Consider the following 8,748-nt stretch of genomic DNA (forward strand, 5'->3'; position numbering starts at 1 on the left):
ACACTCCATCCAAAAACAACAGAATACACATTTTTCTCAAGTGCTCATGGAACATTCTCCAGGATAGATCATATCTTGGGTCACAAATCAAGCCTTGGTAAATTTAAGATAATTGAAATTGTATCAAGTATCTTTTCCGACCAAAACGCTATAAGACTATATATCAATTACAGGAAAAGATCTGTAAAAAATACAAACACATGGAAGCTAAACAATACACTACTTAATAACAAAGGGATCACTGAAGAAATCAAAGGGGAAATAAAAAAATACCTAGAAACAAATGACAATGGAGACACGATGACCCAAAACCTATGGGATGCAGCAAAAGTAGTTCTGTGAGGGAAGTTTATAGCAATACAAGCCTACCTTAAGAAACAGGAAACATCTCGAATATGCAACCTAACCTTGCACCTAAAGCAATTAGAGAAAAAAGAACAAAAAAACCCCAAAGTTAGCAGAGGAAGGAAATCATAAAGATCAGAACAGAAATAAAAAGAAGGAAACGATAGCAAAGATCAATAAAACTAAAAGCTGGTTCTTTGAGAAGATAAACAAAATAGATAAACCATTAGCCAGACTCATCAAGAAAAAAAGGGAGAAGACTCAAATCAATAGAATTAGAAATGAAAAAGGAGAAGTAACAACTGACACTGCAGAAATACAAAAGATCATGAGAGATTACCACAAGCAACTCTATGCCAATAAAATGGACAACCTGGAAGAAATGGACAAATTCTTAAAAATGCACAACCTGCCAAGACTGAATCAGGAAGAAATAGAAAATATGAACAGACCAATCTCAAGCAGTGAAATTGAAACTGTGATGAAAAATCTTCCAACAAACAAAAGCCCAGGACCAGATGGCTTCACAGGCGAATTCTATCAAACATTTAGAGAAGAGCTAACACCTGTCCTTCTCAAACTCTTCCAAAATATAACAGAGAGAGGAACACTCCCAAACTCATTCTACGAGGCCACCATCACCTTGATACCAAAACCAGACAAGGATGTCACAAAGAAAGAAAACTACAGGCCAATATCACTGATGAACATAGATGCAAAAATCCTCAACAAAATACTAGCAAACAGAATCCAACAGCACATTAAAAGGATCATACACCATGTTCAAGCGAGGTTTATGCCAGGAATGCAAGGATTCTTCAATATACGCCAATCAATCAATGTGATACACCAATATTAACAAATTGAAGGAGAAAAACCATATGATCATCTCAATAGATGCAGAGAAAGCTTTTGACAAAATTCAACACCCATTTATGCTAAAAACCCTGCAGAAAGTAGGCATAGAGGGAACTTACCTCAACATAATAAAGGCCATATATGACAAACCCACAGCCAATATCGTCCTCAATGGTGAAAAAGTGAAAGCATTTCCACTAAGATCAGGAAAAAGACAAGGTTGCCCTCTCTCACCACTCTTATTCAACATAGTTTTGGAAGTTTTAGCCACAGCAATCAGAGAAGAAAAGGAAATAAAAGGAATCCAAATCAGAAAAGAAGAAGTAAAGCTGTCACTGTTTGCAGATGACATGATACTGTACATAGAGAATCCTAAAGATGCTACCAGAAGACAACTAGAGCTAATCAATGAATTTGGTAAAGTAGCAGGATACAAAATTAATGCACAGAAATCTCTGGCATTCCTATACACTAATGATGAAAAATCTGAAAGTGAAATCAAGAAAACACTCCCATTTACCATTGCAACAAAAAGAATAATATATCTAGGAATAAACCTACAAAAGGAGACAAAAGACCTGTATGCCAAAAATTATAAGACACTGATGAAAGAAATTAAAGGTGATACAAATAGGTGGAGAGATATACCATGTTCTTGGATTGGAAGAATCAACATTGTGAAAATGACTCTACTACCCAAAGCAATCTACAGACTCAGTGCAATCCCTATCAAACAACCACTGGCATTTTTCACAGAACTAGAACAAAAAATTTCACAATTTGTATGGAAACACTAAAGACCCCGAATAGCCAAAGCAATCTTGAGAATGAAAAACGGAGCTGGAGGAATCAGGCTCCCTGACTTTAGACTATACTACAAAGCTACAGTAATCAAGACAGTATGGTACTGGCATAAAACAGAAAGGTAGATCAGTGGAACAGAATAGAAAGCCCAGAGATAAACCCACACACATATGGTCACCTTATCTTTTGATAAAGGTGGCAGGAATATACAGTGGAGAAAGGACAGCCTCTTCAATAAGTGGTGCTGGGAAAACTGGACAGGTACATGTAAAAGTATGAGATTAGATCACTCCCTAACACCATACACAAAAATAAGCTCAAAATGGATTAAAGACCTAAATGTAAGGCCAGAAACTATCAAACTCTTAGAGGAAAACATAGGCAGAACACTCTATGACATAAATCACAGCAAGATCCTTCTTGACCCATCTCCTAGAGTAATGGAGATAAAAACAAAAATAAACAAATGGGACCTAATGAAACTTCAAAGCTTTTGCACAGCAAAGGAAACCATAAACAAGACCAAAAGACAGCCCTCAGAATGGGAGAAAATATTTGCAAATGAATCAACTGACAAAGGATTAATCTCTAAAATTTACAGGCAGCTCATGCAGCTCAATAACAAAAAAATAAACAACCCAATCCAAAAATGGGCAGAAGACCTAAATAGACATTTCTCCAAAGAAGATATACAGACTGCCAACAAACACATGAAAGAATGCTCAACATCATTAATCATTAGAGAAATGCAAATCAAAACTACAATGAGATATCATCTCACACCAGTCAGAATGGCCATCATCAAAAAATCTAGAAACAATAAATGCTGGAGAGGGTGTGGAGAAAAGGGAACACTCTTGCACTGCTGGTGGGAATGTGAATTGGTTCAGCCACTATGGAGAACAGTATGGAGGTTCCTTAAAAAACTACAAATAGAACTACCATATGACCCAGCAATCCCACTACTAGGTATATACCCTGAGGAAACCAGAATTCAGAAAGAGTCATGTACCAAAATGTTCATTGAAGCTCTGTTTACAATAGCCCAGAGATGGAAACAACCTAAGTGTCCATCAACAGATGAATGGATAAAGAAGATGTGGCACATATATACAATGGAATATTACTCAGCCATAAAAAGAAACGAAATTGAGCTATTTGTAATGAGATGGATAGACCTAGAGTCTGTCATACAGAGTGAAGTAAGTCAGAAAGAGAAAGTCACATATATGCTAACACATATATATGGAATTTAAGGGAAAAAAATGTCATGAAGAACCTAGGGGTAAGACAGGAATAAAGACACAGACCTACTGGAGAACAGACTTGAGGATATGGGGAGGGGGAAGGGTGAGGTGTGATAGGGCGAGAGAGAGACATGGACATATATATACTAACAAACGTAAGGTAGATAGCCAGTGGGAAGCAGCCGCATGGCACAGGGAAACCGGCTCGGTTCTTTGTGGCTGTCTGGAGGGGTGGGATAGGGAGGGTGGGAGGGAGGGAGACAAAGAGGGAAGAGATATGGGAACATATATATATGTATAACTGACTCACTCTCGCAAGAGGGAAAAGATATGGGAACATACGTATATGTATAACTGATTCACTTTGTTATAAAGCAGAAACTAACACTCCATTGTAAAGCAATTATACTCCAATAAAGATGTTAAAACAAAACAAAACAAACAAACAAAACCTTCTCTAAGCATTTGTGACTACACAGTGTATCCTCCCATGGGTGTGCAGCCTGGATTAATATCACCTGATGATCAATAAAGCCTCAAGCAAACAAAAACAAAAACAAAACAAAAAAACCCACATAAATCCTGGCCAAATGTAACAAATATTCTTTGCAATGAACAGCTGAACTTACAAAAAAAGAGTTAAGGGTGGGAATCTCCAAAGTACCAACAGATTTCACAGTCTTGGAAACCTGGAGGCTTGGTTTTTAAGGGCAGTTCAGTAACAGGACACAAAGTTTTTGGTAGGAAGTAGTAATTGAGATCTCTACATGAATTTGGAACAATTGAATTTTTAAGCTTTTCCATTATTACTATATAGGATTTAGAGATTCTCTCAACAATAGTTTACTGAACTACTGATTGCAGCATAACTGAATATTCATTACTTTTATTTAAATAATTCATTAAAAGTTGATTAGCATCTGTATTTGGGATTTTTAGTTTGATGGCAGCTGTAAAGTATACTACATGGAATTTTGGGGTTTTTTTTTTTTTTTCATTTCTATTCTTTTTCTCTCACAATAATGCAAATACCTCATCAAATAGCAAGTCTGCAGGATGGAACTTGGGTATTTATATCATTCAGTTATATCCTTAGTAGTCACCAGGAAACAAATAGCTAGACTCGGTGAAGCTGAACATACTGTAAGTCTTACGAGGAAAACTATGCCACAGTCTTTATGTAAAACTATATTCTGATTGTATTTAATCACAAACAATACTATTCATTTTATAGCACTCTATGGTTCACAAATTACTCATTTTTTTTTCATCTGAATTACATAACAACTTTAGAATTCAAGTTGTGCGGGTATGTTATCACTATTTTATTTGTAAGGAAGCTGGCATGAAGCCTCCAAAATGTCATATGAGAGACACATCATATTGTGTTCTCTGCAAAATGTGATTCAACATTTTTATTAGATGCATATAATGCCAAATTTACAGATTTAGTGAGTTCAGCCCAAGCAGAACAGCCTACCATTTAACAAGACAGATACATAGTCAAAATTTGAGATGCTCCGCACATAACTACACACATCCCTTCCTTGTCTGGATGTTTCATCAGTTCTAAAACTACTGTCATGTAGTCCCTATGATGAGTTAACAATCAAGACAGAATTACAGCATAAAAATGTCTCTGGCTAAATAAAATCTTCCATGAGAGAAGGAAAGAAAGCCCTGGCCCAGTCTACTATTAGTAATCTTAATACTGTTGGCTCTTGTGATCTAATTTCACCTTGAAATACTGAGACAGAGACCCTGAGGGGCTGAGATAGGATGAAAGTTTCAGTGGTATCCGGGAGAGAGAACAGAGGACACACAGAAAACAGGGGCAACCTCCCCAGGACTGTCTAGGATGAAGTCCGTACTAACCATCTGGTCCAAAAGAGGGCAGGACAAGGCTGCAAGACACAAAAATAAATAAATAAAGGTATCATCTGCCAATTTTTTTCTTTTTTTTGCCGGTGGGCCTCTCACTGTTGTGGCCTCTCCCGTTGCGGAGCACAGGCTCCGGACACGCAGGCTCAGCGGCCATGGCTAACGGGCCTAGCCGCTCCGTGGCATGTGGGATCATCCTGGACCGAGGCACGAACCTGTGTCCCCTGCATCAGCGGCGGACTCTCAACCACTGCGCCACCAGGGAAGCCCATCATCTGCCAATTTCGAAGTTTTGTCAGGGACAAATGCTGTTCTCACACTGATGTAACTTTTAAAGCCTCCATGATGCCCAAAACGAAATGATGTACTATAATACATAGAACTCAAATAGAGTTTTGAGTATTTGATAAAATAATCACCTGTTTCATCATAAATAAGTTAATATTATCAAAGTGATTCCCTTGCAAAGCCTCATGACAACAAATAACATATATGTTTTCTTTCATTCATGTATCGGTTAATTCTACATGTTTTGAGGACGGAGCACTGAACAATACAGATGCTGGCCTCAAGAAGGCCACAGTCTAGAAGGAAAGAAGGAAGGAAAATAACTCCAATAAGTTGCAATTTATATCACGATACTGAAAGAAATGAAATCAAATTCTGTCAGAAAGCAAAGCATTTATCTCCCTAGACCGCTCGCAAATACGAAAAGTGTCTAATCTATGATACACTTTTAAATCAGAACGTACACAATATCTCTTTTTTGAAACAGAATTCACCATCATAATATTCTAATTCAAGAAACAGAGACATTGTTCTTTCTCATCTTTGTCACCTTCTGTGAGATTAATACATTAACTCATTACTAACTTTTTTAAAATGCACTTATGCAAAAATATGTCACTTTTCCATGTGTTTCTATTTTATTGATTACATTTTCATTGCTCTTACATTAACTAGATTCAGTAACCCCTTGGAAACTGCTGCAAGCAATGTCAAGCAGTTTTGGTATGTAGATTTTCTTAGAATGCCTAAGTGGCTTGGTTTATTATTTTATTTGTTGAAATCTTTTTTCCTTCCAAAAAGAAACTTAACATATATTTCAGTGTGTACCCTCAATTGTCTTTCAAAGAGTTGCTTAACTCATTTAGAGGGAGGCTAAAAAAACTAAAGAGAGAAAAATATAAAGAATGTGGGTACCTCGGTCACTTCATAAATCTAGAGCAATATGCAAAAACATTTCAGTTTTATACAGTGCCTTATTGACTTGATAGGCCAAGCTACTCTAACAACGATAAACCAAAACTCAACGGCTCACCCAGTTGAGATGTTCACTTATCTCCCACATAACAATCCAGAGATGTACAGCCAGTCCAGAATCCTGTCCCACAGCATCATCCAGAGATCCTAGTAGTTATTTTCTTGTCCCATGACCTTATCACACCAACAATCCAGCCAGTAAGAAGGAAAGAGGGAAACTGGAGGATGAGCAATGTTCTCATCAAATTATGATGCAGCATTCAAACCCATTACTTCCAGCTGTATGCCCTTGAACAATTTCTAGTCACATGGCTGCATCTAGCCGCAAAGAGAGCTGGGAAATGGGCTTAGCTAAAACTCAGGGATTCCATTAATAAAGGGAAGGATGGGATGACAGTGGTTTCTATGAGGCAATGCAATTTGCAGATTCTGCCATACAAACTGACATTTCAAAACAGAAAAAAACCCTGAGCTACAGGAAGATACGGCGAAGCTGTTTAGATGGTAAACACAAATACTTTGGGAATTTGAGAGAAAAAACAATCCAAATAATAGTTATATGAGGATGGACTCCAAAGTTATTGATTTTTACTGGGGAAAAAGAAGTACAAGTTACTGTAGCATGCTCTCTGAATATATCAGTGCAGTAGGGCCCTCTGGATAAAAAGATTTATAATACCATGAGCAATGAGAAATAGAATTTAATTTTACCCTTATAGGAAAACATCTTAAGCTGAACAATGGAAGTACCAGAAAGAGTGATATACCTTAAAATTCTGAAAGGGAGATAAACAGAGAAGATAAAATAAGTACTTTACATGAAGGAGAGAAAATCGATACTACATGTTATTCCAAAATTTAAAAAATACTAGATTCTATAATACTCATTACATAGTAATGGATGATATGCTTGTAACAGATTATGTTAAAGGAAAATTAAGATATTTGGGAGAATTATAGTTAGCATTTTGAGACCGTCATGGATGATTTCCTCAGAAAGCAGACTAACTTTTAAAATTATTCCCTTAGTGTCAGAGTCAGAGACAGTGTCAGAGACAAATATTGGGTTTAATGAACCAAACATCTGACTTTATTTTTTTTAAGATATTGCTAAAGGTTGTGTGTAAATCACAGTCCCCTTGGGTTATCACTGGTATCATTAATCCTGTTACAGTCAGTGGTTTGCAGACAAAGTGGGTGTAAGCTGAAAAATGTAGTTAGAAATTCAAATCTTATGTTTTTCATTCTTTCAACTAATTTACCAAATTCTTACTTTTCTATTAGAAATATATTACCACTCTAAGTGTTAAGCAATGATAATAAGGCAATCAAATTAATATTATCTAGAAATTTCTAAAAACCCCTCCTTAAATGGAAAGGAGAAAGTGTACTTAAACATTAACCAGGACACATTTCAATTGAAGTAATAAAGTTCACCAGTGAAGTTCAAGGACAAAAGTTTTGTATCTTTAAGTCGTATTTCTTTTTTTTTTATTTTATAAATTTATTTATATATTTATTTTTGGCTGCATTGGGTCTTTGTTACTGCGTGGGGGCTTTCTCTAGTTGTGGTAAGCGGGGGCTACTCTTCGTTGCAGTGCGTAGGCTTCTCATTGCAGTGGCTTCTCTTGTTGCAGAGCACGGGCTCTAGGTGCATGGGCTTCAGTAGTTGTGGCACACGGACTCAGTAGTTGTGGCTCGCGGGCTCTAGAGCACAGGCTCAGTAGTTGTGGCACACAGGCTTAGTTGCTCCAAGGCATGTGGGAACTTCCCAGACCAGGGCTCGAACCTGTGTCCCCTGCATTGGCAGGCGGATTCTCAACCACTGCGCCACCACGGAAGCCCTTTAAGTCGTATTTTTGTTGTTGTTAACAGATGTTCAACTTCTTTAAAATAAAGTAAGGATCACCATCCTTTTGAAATAATGGTGATTTTCTTGGCTCACCATCCATCAGTGTTCCTCTGATTCCCCCAGGAGTTAGAGGTTCTCTCTGAGATGTTCTTACACACATTTTCCTTTCTGAACAGTGACATGCCTTTCCAGACAGCATGAGAGACTGGGACAAAAATCCACCAGCACAGAAGAGTTTTCTTTCAACAAAGCTGAGGATCTTATATTATTGCTCTTATCTCCCATTGATTCTATATATTATCTTTGACCTCTTAGTTATCCTTTTCTAATAAATGAAACATAATTTGGTAAAATCATAAGGTTGGACACACTACTATATATAAAATAGATAACTGTTATGGACCTACTGTATAGCACAGGGAACTCTACTCAATACTCTGTAATGACCTATATGGGAAAAGAATCTAAAAGAGAGTGGATCGGGACTTCCCTAGTGGT

The sequence above is a fragment of the Lipotes vexillifer genome, unplaced genomic scaffold (assembly GCF_000442215.2).
Source record: "Lipotes vexillifer unplaced genomic scaffold, Lipotes_vexillifer_v1.1 scaffold151, whole genome shotgun sequence".
Taxonomy (NCBI): domain Eukaryota; kingdom Metazoa; phylum Chordata; class Mammalia; order Artiodactyla; family Lipotidae; genus Lipotes; species Lipotes vexillifer.